General features: G+C 38.3%; 1 protein-coding gene across 3 annotated transcripts in view; it reads right to left on the bottom strand.

The window, feature by feature from the left end:
• The window catches only part of gramd4a (GRAM domain containing 4a), a 38,830-nt gene that overhangs the window by 12,701 nt on the left and 14,066 nt on the right, over positions 1-12,063 (bottom strand). The gene's annotated exons all lie outside the window — the stretch shown is intronic.

The raw sequence follows: 12,063 nt of genomic DNA on the forward strand, positions 1-12,063 counted from the left end.
ATTTTAAAGAAATTCAATTTTGTTAGTGCTTTAATCAAAATCCTATGTTTGCCTGTTTCTCCATAAACCACTTTTAAATTTAATCCTTGTTTTGATGCGATGGGAAACATATTTAGAGTTTAACTGTCAGCCTCAGTGTTTGCTCTCGTTTCTTCCATTAATGCTAATAAAACATTTACTGTTTGAAGCTCSTGCAGCTCAGAGACTGGACCCTGACCTGTCTTTAGATATTCATAAAACGTGTCATGTTTCAGACAAATATTTTTCATTCTAGCGTTTCTGATTAAAAACAACAAAAAGCAGTTGAGGGAACACACAAGTCTTTTCAGAAAGTCTCCTGAGAACAACAAACCAATCTGGTGTAATCAATCCTGTGTTTTGTTTTTGCAATATGACTCCAGCTGCACTTTCAACCTTTCAGGATGGTGTCCTGCACCGGATCTCTTCTGTGGAAAGTGACTAAATGATTTCAGCCGTGGCTCACAGGCCTTTTTTAGCTTCTCACCTACAAACAAAAACTAGTGCTAAAAAATACAAYAAGGATTAAACTTGTTTTTATTATTTCTCACTGTCAAAAGGCTAAAGGCAGGTTCCTGTCTTTGTGTTTGTTTTTGATAAAACTCTGAGAAAGTACTCACTAAATGTACATCTACAACTACTTGACTTTTGGAGTAACTCAATTAAAGATGGCTGCCACCGCTCTTCAACCTCAGCCAACATTAAAATGACTTTAACTCAGTTAGATAAATGTTGGTCTTTTAGTATTTGGAGTCAGCTCTGTCAGTAAAATATGTCATAGACCACTTTTAATGGAACTACAACCTTTTGAAGGAAACCCAACTGTTGTTGGCAGATAATTTCCTGAATTACTGAAACACGATTTTTATTAAATAAAGCACATAAAGTCATTCTTTCATTCAACATTTTACATCAACAACAAACAAACACCGCTCATCCTGGCTTCTACACAGGAGGAACTAATGAAGACAAACAGGAGAAGACAAACAAGGTACAAAATAARTAAGAAATAAGACTATGGAAAGCCACATCACTGTTTTCTGAACCTTTAACAGGACAGAAAGTTATTYCAGGTCATTCTAACTCAGGACTTCTCTAATCCACCTGTTTCTGTAGGTGGAGCTGCAGATCTCCAGTTCAGCAGCTTCATGGCCAGGAGAGTGGAGAACTCAATACAGCCTTTTTATCAGCAGGAAAGAAAAGTGAATTAGGACCACTGAATGGGTTTTWATGAAACTTTCGTTTCGTTCTTTTATGACCGTTTTATTTCTAGTAAACAATCACAGTGATAAACAATAGCTTTTCAATTAAATGGAAATTTCTGGAGATCACCTGAAGACATCTCGACTCCAACTTTAGAAACGACAGATTTAGAGTGTAAACAAGAGGCCGGTCAGAAGTTAACACTCTAAGCAGCTTAATGTTCGTCGGGCTGCCCCCAAGTCTCAAGTTCAACAGACAAATATAAATAAGTCGCAGTGCATCCTGGGTAGTGTAGGCCAAACACTGCTGGAGAAAACATTTAAAACCAAAGCTATATTTAGACAACTTTCTGCTTCAAGTGTCCTGTCGGTGTCGCACAGCTAAAACAAAAGGGCACTCTGTTGCGCAACGAGGCTTTCAGTAGAAATAGGGCAGCGAGTACAACAAGATGATACGATGTGCTCTGTGTGTCACAGAAAAGATAGATGGACCACTCTCACACCCCTGCTCCAGAGAGGCCCTCTGCATCGGAAACCATATTAATAAAGCTGTCGATACACTAAAACTGGATTTGCTGTCTGCTGTTTGAAATTCTCATCATGAGGTAACTTATCACGGCGTGTCTTTGACCAATGGGAGGGCTCGAACCRGACCGTTTATCTGCAGCACAGGAGGGTCGGCTAAATGTCGAGGCAGATGTCAGTTTTAATAACGGTGACCTTATTGTGAAGGAAAACTAAATTGTCACCCATATATTTAAGTTTTGAATGTATTTCAATTATGTTTCTTTCATGTTAGAGCACCTTTAAAGAGTCATTTCTTGTTGTTGCAGCTTAAACCTCACACACAAACACCCGTAGTTTCTGCACAACTGGATTGCAGAACTATTTGTTTTGTTATTATTGGAATGTGAACATGTAAGAGACGATGAAATACGAAGTATAACCACATTCTAAGGTGTTTTCCTCTGTTTAAGGACCACAGAACAAGTTTTAACTGAAACTAGGAAATTTTGCTGCTCAGATAAGAACCACTCCTTGCATGTGAAAAATAACCAGTTTTGGTTTGTTTGTTTGGTTTCTACTAAAGGTATAAAAAATGCTTCACTGGGGCTGTGTCCTCAGACTCAACTTTTATTGTTGTATGCATGCTGACTCTCATTTTATTGCAATAAAATTACTCAGAGATCATTGTAGCGAAGAACTTTGTTGATAATGTATTTCGGCACTTTGTTTAACAGAATGGAAAGGCTTTTTTCCACCACATTATCTATGTTCTGGCTTYATTTATACTTTTTAAAAAAACATCAAAGAGACGCGAGTTATTTTTATCGAGGGTGTGGAATGTAGATAAAAAGGAGATTATAATTTGGTCAAAAAGCAATAACATTTTTGCCCAAAATGGCTGTTAATCCCTGCAGTTTTTTTTCTTTTTTTCCCTTATTATGGTCTAACAGAAATTATGACAGCAGGATTAACCATACTTTGCTATAATTCTAAGAGATAAACATACATGAGGACATGTCAACTCATTGGTTTTCTTTAAAACTCCACATTATTTTACTTAGAGATAGGTTTGAGCTACTTAAATAAGATTTATCTAATATTATCAGATTATTTCTCTACTAATCTGATAAATAATCTGCAACGAGTCTTAACTTTCATTTCTAAAGTATTTGATTTGGACGTTGACAAACTTACTAAGGTTGAGGTTACTTTTATGGCTTTTGACCTTATCGACGGCTCCGCTGAGGAGCAGCTCGAAGCTATCGAAGGTGCCGTCCTCCGTCTTGGACGTGCCGACACGTCTCTGCAGTCGTCCCGTTCCTGGGGATCCTCCGCAGGAGCGGGACGGCACGGCGCTTTTCTCTTCAAATCGAGCCACGGCTTCGGRTCGTTCTATTCTTTCTGCTCAAAAAATAAATAAAAAAAACCTTCAGGCTCAAAGCTACCGTCCGTGCTCCATGGATACAGAAGGGCAGGTTCATGCAGGCAAATGAATCCCCAGCAGCACAACGAGCTATTGTGACAGTTCCTCCACGCAGAGTGATGGTCAGCGGTCAGAGCTGGTGGGAAGAGAAGGAGGGCAGTGGAGGTAGAGAGAGGTGGGGCTTTGATGGATGTCCAGCCTGGAATCAGCAGCGAAACACAAATTACACCTGTTCATGTTGCAGAACAGCTTTAAAAGAACTTTTTAACAAATAGTTTGTTTGTGAGGTTTTGGTTTGTAAAGATCCGGTTTAAAGAACAACAACAGAACGAGCTGAGTGTGCCGTTACTTTACGTAACAATCTGCTTTTGTTTGAGTATGCTAGGATTTTTAAGACCTGAAAGGGGAAAAGTACAGCACGAGTTCTTCTATCCGGGCCGGAGACAATAGCTCCTTTCATTAACGAACGGGTGGGGGTGAGGGGGTGTGAGGGGGTTCAGGGGTAAGAGTGACGGAGGGAGAAAATCAGTCGGCCTCTCATTGTTTGAAACTACAACAATGTTTGCCAAAACCAAGAGATGACTTGGACAAAGAGGAGGGTTAAGTTTTGGCACTTCGGCCGATCTGCAGATCGACGCAAATCGAGGCTCCGACCAATCACAGACGAGCTGAGGACAAAGAGGAGGGCGGAGCAACAGCAACTTCAAAGCTACCCTCAACTCCTGACACCGGAGAGCATTTCATCTTTCAAACATTTCAGCACATTTTGAAAGTATAATGAAAGAAAAAATGCATTTCTCCTTAAAAAAAGGCAGGAAGTTGTGACACGGAGCATCGAACACTCAAGCTGACAGCTGGACTTTTTCCACTACAGCACACTGAACAAGCCAACACTACAATTCAATCACACTCAGACAGATCGTCCACCGATCTTTACTRGCAGCCAGTTGTCCTGATAATTTCATCAGCGGAGCTACAAAGTCCAATCAAACAAGCCGACTATATATTTCTTTAAAACAATTGTGCTGTTATCTAGTGAAGTCCATCACATTTACTCAATAACTTATGGATTTGTTTTTCTACAATCCTGTGCAGAAGTCTTGAGCAAATCGGCTCTACAGGACACCAAAATGGTTATAAATGCGTCAWTTGTTTGAATACTGAGTGACAATTTGGTGTGGTGGTAGCTGAGAGTCATTCCCAAAACACACAACTGTCATATCCTTTATATTTTACTTCCAACGAGACAGACTTTCTTCTAATCTTTAAGTGATTTTCAGCCTTTTTTCTAAGATCTATCCAAGCTTTTCCTTGGACTTTGGCTTCTTTTTAAAATTATTTTCAGTCCAGTACTTAACCACTGATTTCATGAGAAAGGCTTTTGTCCTGTGAATCAGTCCACTATTAAAAAGGTTTTTAAATCTGTTCTATCAACACTTACAGAAACCATTTTAAATCAACTCTTTAGGTTGTTTGATACCGGCAGTCTGGCACAGAAAATCTGCTTTTTTAAATTAAAACAAACAAACAAACAAACAAAACATACGTGCTTAACATGTGTGCTGTTAGCCCGTGGGCAGTGGTTGCATCAGGAGTAAAAGCAATGACCTTATATTCATATGAGGCATACACAAAACATAAAACCATAGTTTACATTTTGAATGAGTCCATCAAAAACACTGATTTTATAAACATATATAAAGCAGAACATTTTCATTTTAATATCTGGTTTAGTTTAGAAATACTTCAGGGTCACAGAGGAGAAAATGAGTCACTCGTCTAAAAGTTTCTAGAAAAGTAAATGTGAATACGCTGCCTTCAATGATGACTCAGCTGAATTAAAGTTTAAATGCAGCTAAATAAATAGACACTAATGTCACATTAGACAGAGGGAACATCAGGTCTGTTTGTGACCTTCCACTTCATGAACACTCAATTATAGAATCAGTCTGAACCGTCAACATCGTCCGATCGGCTCAGACAGAAAACAGATGCTGTGCTGGATGTCTYCATTAAAATGCAGCAGGTACACAAGCTGCTTATTACGAATGAATCACCTCCACAGAACAAGAAACGAATAATGAGGCAGAGCGCAGCAAAATCCACTTGTATAATTAAAGATAAACAACTTAATTCTTCTTATTCTCTGCAATAAAAATGATGCAAATGTAGAAATTAACATTTCTACATCATTTTAAACTAAATCAGAAAATAAATTATTTTTGTAACTTAAATCCACTATATGTCTCTGTGTTGGAAAAGTGATATTGTGTTATAACTTGTAAAGGGATGCTTTTTAAAAGTTCCCATGTTTTGGGTAGACTGGTTTATTGTGGAAAACTAAAACTGCAGTGTTTTTCAGCGTTGCCACAGTTCAGTCTGACAACAGCGAATAATACATTTTTGGCATCAAGACTTTCTTTAAACAAATATCAGCTTCTGCAACATTCTTCATAAACTACAGCACCAAGTGTTTCCTGTTTCCCACAGCAGCTGTGTAATTTACAGAGTCAAGTGATTTAAAACAACCTGTTGACACTGATTTCATTTTGGAATTCTGTAGAAACTCAAATCTTCTCAAGAGGCCGGATCAYGCAGTAGTTTTTTATTAAAGTGGAGTTCTGCAGGAAAGTTGTGAGCAACAGTTGGGTTTCAGTGATGTGGTTTTGATGATGCGTCAAACGTATGGCAGGAAGTGAAATGTCTGCAGAGGAAACTGTTGTAGAAAGTTTGTACTGTTCAGTAATATGCCAAACATGAGCCGTCTCAAAGACGAATGAGTTTGACAGAACCTAAAGGTTTGCCAACATTAGAGGCTGTCGCATCGCAAAATATCTGGTCCTTCAGATGTCTTAACATCAAACAGTARGGGTGTAAGAAAATATCGATACACTAAAATATTGCAATATTTCATTTCCCAATGCTGCATCGATTCTCTAAAGCATTGTCTCGATTTTTAAGTGAGGATGAAAACRTAAACTGTCWTGCCAGCGGTTCATTGTTGTAATTTAGCCTCTGACCACTAGGTGGCAGCAGTCAGCACACCATTTGTCTTCTCCACTCCTAAACAKTCAGAGAGTTTAACGATAGCTCAAACATTAGCATTGTGAGTAATCATATAAAACATACTGAGTTTTTCTTCATTTGAAGTTTTGGAGAGAAAAATGGCAATATATCGCCTTGGTTACAATATCTCAATATATCGCATCGTATGGAAATGTATTATATCACTTAATTCTTGCCAAACTCAACATGTCCACATGATTATCATTTGTTTTTCGCCAGGGTGAGCGTTTGTTCTTATATTCGCAGTAGTGACTAAAAATACCAACTAACGACGACATTAGCCTGACAGTTGTTTATGTTTCAAGGTAAACCACTCTCAGAGATCAAGTGCTAATTATGGGTGCACCGATTACATACTTATGGCCAATCACCAATTTTTAAATTAGCAGAATCCAGTTTTCACAGCGTTGTTCTCTAAAATKTCTACATTTTTCACTTTGGTAATGGATAATACCGCTTTTCCTTTTCTCTAAAATGGTTAGAGCAGCTGTAAACTACACTAAACAGGCATTTTTTGGCAGACACTTCACTTCCTGCCCTCCGTCTGCTTTGTGACATTCCTGAAAAGTAGCCCATAAATATCTTCCCATAAAAGTTTAAAAACAGACCGCTCAACTTCCTGTATTGAAACTTGTTTCTATTATAGAGCTATTTTGAATGTAGTAAACATTAAACCATTACCACATCCAACAGTAAAAATACATYAAGTATATCCAAGATAAAGTTCTCCCCATTAAAAATGGCTGAAAAATATCCAGTACAAATTTTAACGACTAGATTTTTAACCRTCTGTATATAATTCACTAGTTGTTTAGGTCTTCTCAGCACTCCAGTCCAAATTAAACTTTAAGTCTTGAAACTGAGTTTGTTCAAAGATAAATACACAACAGGTGAGATATATTTGTCATAACCTTTTCATATATTGACACTTCACAGAGTCTGAGCCCCTCCTTTAGGACAAAACCCTGGAACAGGTTTATTGAGTGCACATTATTAATGGATTCATTCAATCTTTTATTTTTATAGTGAGGTTTTATTGAGAAGTAGATGGCACCAGAAAAAAAAGTGCACTACAGACCTAATTCATCTGATTCCATTAACTTTCACTTGTGCTTTTACTGTCTGAACATGTTCTCCTGCCTGGTGTGAAGTAGGGCAGCGGCTGGTACACCCAATCGATCGGACGGACTCCGCACAGCTCCGAGCCCGTTCCCCCGGCGCCGACCTTCAATACACGACCCCCGCACACACAAACACAGCAACACACAGTTCTTTCCAGTATCATGGATCTAATGGTGGTAAAACCAATAAACCCCAAATAGGGGAAAGCCTCTGGACTGAACTGTGTAATGTGAGACGACTGTATGAAGGAGATGATGGAAACTGAAACAGAAAGGCTAACGCCTTTGTTTTGCCTTTTACAAATAGAAATGTCAGGATGTCGTGATTAAAAGGTAGGATAATAAAAAACGGGACATCACAGGAGAGAGAGATAAAGAGCTGAGTAAAGATGAGGTTAAAGGAGCAATAAGAATTTAACATTACTAATATCCTAACAAGAGGTTATTTCCTCAGAWACATCCACCTCTCTGCTTTTACACCAATTTAAACCACAACCTSTGAACCGGCACTGAGCACAGCCGGCACGCTGAAACCTACATTTCTACAGAAATTATTCCAAACATAATGACGCAGCCTCTAACGTACGTCAGTGGAACTGGAATGGACGCATCCTTTTTGTTCTGTGTGGGCAGAAAAACTGAAAGAAGACAGCCAGTCTGTGTGAACGAGTAAATAATAACAGCAGAGATTGTCGTTAGTGCTCAACCCAGGCACCTGCTGAGTTCAAACTTTACTAAATACATTTCTCTCACCTTAACTGGTGGAAGAGCTCAGAAACTGACAGTTTTATTAGATTATTCAGAGACTATGCATCACAATGTGCAGTCACTCAGAGGAAAGAAGAGACTAAGAGTTAACAGTTATTCTCTTCCATTAGACTGATTTATTTGTTTTGCATCATTACATCAGGGCCCATCCATTCAATAATTACAACAGAGGGGAAAATGCTTTTTTAAAGAGTTTTAAATTGACAAACTAGGTTTTGCATCATCAAACATGAACTGGCAGCTTTTTAAATGCCAAATGATGTAACAATGATGCTAACATTTAGTAACATTTGCATAATTTTGCAGCTTACAGAATTGTAAAAGGCAAAGCAATGAAGTGCTTTCAAGCAWAAAGCTATAATTTATAGATTACTTTCACAAAAATGTGAAATAAACCTGTTCATAATAATAAGAAAAGAAACCTTTAATAAATAGTAATTGTTACGAAGTTAGTGTGATGGAAACTACAGAACCCATAATCACTAAAAATTCATTACAAGAGAAGAAGCTGTCAAACTCCAGCTGCATTCGGTCACAAATTACTCAAAGTAGTACAGATYGATTATTACAAATACCAAACAGAACCGTCCCATTAGCCAACCCGCAGCATCTGCAGTGGAAACTCTTCTTCTTGTGAAGGAAGGAAACATTAAACTGGTGTTTGTTGCAGCGTGGGCCCCAGTTTTATTTTAGGCATCAGCCAGAAGAACAGAAAAACACTCCCACATTCAGCTCAACCAGAGTGGAGGAAATTAAAGATGCAAAACCAAATAATCAGAWAAACAAATCACACAAACAATCAGATGCTTCGAGGTTTCAGGATTTGTTTGTCGGCTTCTAATTCTCAAATGAGTCACCGACAAACACCAGAATTCCTTAATTTTCCTTAAATTTATCTTAACATAATATGTTTGAYGCAGACGTTCATTCAGAGCCATGCATCTGGTTTAGTTTTGACTTGAAAGGCATCAAGAGGAGTAAACAAGATCTCATAATTCTGATAAGACAGCTCGCTAAAGACCAAGTCTTAATCCATTTTATAGATCTTCTGTCAGCTGAACAGGAAAAATCTCATRGGTAATAAAGCAGCAATGCTCTAACTACCGTAATATAAAAAAAAACTACCGTTTGATAAAAATCCGTCCAAAGTTCAACAACCAGTCAATGGGTCAGATTTTATTCATTTATATTTTAACCCATAAAAACTAAACCACAGCTGGAAGGTTCAAGTTCARTCTTCTGAGTCTTTTATGTAATGAAATTATTGTTTAAATTAAAGTTAAAACAATCTTGTTTTGCTGCAGTACGTTCATAAAAAGCTGTATGTTAGGGCTTCATTCATAAACTTTAAAAAAGATAAACACTGACTGAAAACAATCTAATTTAGTGTAACTCTTAAATTTACATAACGAATCCAGGCAAAAAATAAAACATTAAAAACATGTTTTTATTTTTGTATCAACTTTGTTCCAGCACAGCTATAAAACCCAAACAGAACATTCTGCTAAAGGAAATGTTTTATTTCACCCTGGTAATCTCTTTAGCTTCTATTAATATAGAAGCACTTAAATCTGTATTTGTTTGTTCTCAGCGCACAACAGACCATGACAAACAAGCACATATGTAGCAGGATTAACTGTGCACACGCGCTCCGTTATTTACCGTATGATAACAGGAGCAGGAAGCAGAAATAGATGCAGAACGACAAGAGCTAAAAGCTAAAAGAGTGCAGGACTCCATTAAAGTGCTGAACTGCTGTCATGTTTCATGAGTTCCCTGAAAAACTATTACATCATTCAGAGAATAATGATGATAAAAAGGAGCAGAAGCTGTTTTTAAAGGTCGTGAAGCTTCTGCCGATGAAACGATGGCTCTAAAACAGCTTGGAYGATGAGAGATCACAGCTCAGTTAGGCAACAAGACGCCTCAAATTTTGATTTTACTGCAAAAAAAAGTGAAATAAAAAAGAAAGAAGTGAAAAAATGTTTTGCATCATGACGGAGCAACAGTGAARCTTTCAGCTCAGTCAGAGGCTTTGTGTGAGACAACGTGGCCTGAGGTCTAACCTTTCACACACACTTTTCCTGTGGTTCACTTTCTCTCTAAAACACACACAGGAAATAAGAAAGTGTGTGTGTAATACACAACTCGACGCTGTCCTCGTATTAAACACAAACATCATTACTGATCGATCGTCTTCTGTTCTCAAACCGTTAAAACATTCCTCTCATTTTTATTAAATCTCACGACTTTTAAAGAAGCCTCACCCAACCCTGCAGCTACACTCAGTGTTTAAAGAATGACTCCATTATTCTACTGAGTCACTATTTGTGAGTCAGCGTCTCCTTGATGATGTGAAAGATTGAAAGGAAAAAAAACTCTTAATTCACAATTTATATACATGTTGTCAGGTTTTCCTGTTTTACGGCCTGTACAAATGCAGCTCAGGTCCTGCATGCAAATGTTACAATGCAGAAAGTGAAACTAAAAATAGGCCAGCAGCAACAACAGGGACGTTATGCAAAAGCTAACCTCACGCCGGCCTTTCCCCAGAGGCCTCGGYTGCTTGGAACATCCATTCTGACAAATAAAATGTGTCCCCACTTATCAGGAGCGTTGTGGTTTCAGAGTCAACATCTCTGATCTCTGGTGCATTCTTACAATCTGATTATTAATCTGATTACTCCAGGATGCTTCCTGGCTAATTTCAAGGTTGCTAACACACAGGAACCAGAACAGGAACTCGTGGATCTAAACATTAGATTACACAGTCATACAAGTTCATGTATCATCTTTTATTTGTTTGTTAGTTTGGGGAGTAAAACAGGTCCTGCTTGAGGTGAGCAACAACTGAAATAAAACCACGGAGCTCAACGATGCTGACCAACAATAAAAACCAACATCATGCTGTGTCCATCTGAGGGATGCTCACAAACACTTTGCAGTAACTGCATCTCCTTCAGGAAACAGTGAAAACACAGGGATGTATTCACTGTAAGCAAACAGCACGGCTTTGTTTCTGGAGAAATGAGACTTATCAAAACAAGCCAGCAGCACCTGTTGAGCTGGGATTTGATTCCAAACAGAGCTGGCTTCCTGCTGCAGTTTCAGCAAATCACCTGTGATTAAACTGTTTTATCATCAGAAAGGGTAAAAACTCTGAGCTGAACAGAACATGTTCATTTCAGCTGTAGCTCCCACTCAAAATTCAAATAATGAAGTTTAGATCTTAAGTGGGATTTTGTGGAGAAGTTATGAATAATAATCATCTTACCTGTTGTAGCTGTTGTAGGTAACTCTGTAAACAACCTCAGTTTGGAAAAATAGTTTAATTCTGACTGGACTGAGCCAGTTGTGAGCCTTTACGCTGTTTAACTTTGTTATTTCAGCAGATGTTTTAGGATTTTTTTTTACAAGAAACGCTCTAAACTGGAAGTGCTACAGCTAGCTTAGCTGTTGCTACTGCTAACTTAGCGTATATAACCATGTTAGGAAAAACTTACAGGGAGGTAAAAGTTTATAAAAGGGCATTTGTATGAAACACTAGGAAATGTAGGAGCGGAGATGATTTAAGACAATCCACAGTATTCCTGAGAAACTTATGTAGGCTGCCATGACAGTCACTAGCCCCGCCCATAGCCCTCCCCCACTGTTCGCTTTTTCCGGTGCGCAAGAAATTCATTCATTCATTCAGATAGTTATGATAACAACAAATTTAGTTTGTTTTTGCTTTAACTGCCAGCTTGAGCAGTTCAGTCATGAGTTTGTGTTCATCTTGTATATTTGTCGGCTGCAACAACAACTGAAGAAAACTGAGAAATGTTTATAAACATTTTGCTTGGAACAAGACGTAGTAAGGCATAGCGTCCTACAAACTGCACTTTGGCTGTGTCCAAAATAGCAGGCTGGGTCCTCCGAAGGTCGAATTTTGTCGGCCGCATATGTCACAGCGCCGCGA

The sequence above is a fragment of the Austrofundulus limnaeus genome, unplaced genomic scaffold (assembly GCF_001266775.1).
Source record: "Austrofundulus limnaeus strain Quisiro unplaced genomic scaffold, Austrofundulus_limnaeus-1.0 Scaffold204, whole genome shotgun sequence".
Lineage (NCBI taxonomy): Eukaryota > Metazoa > Chordata > Actinopteri > Cyprinodontiformes > Rivulidae > Austrofundulus > Austrofundulus limnaeus.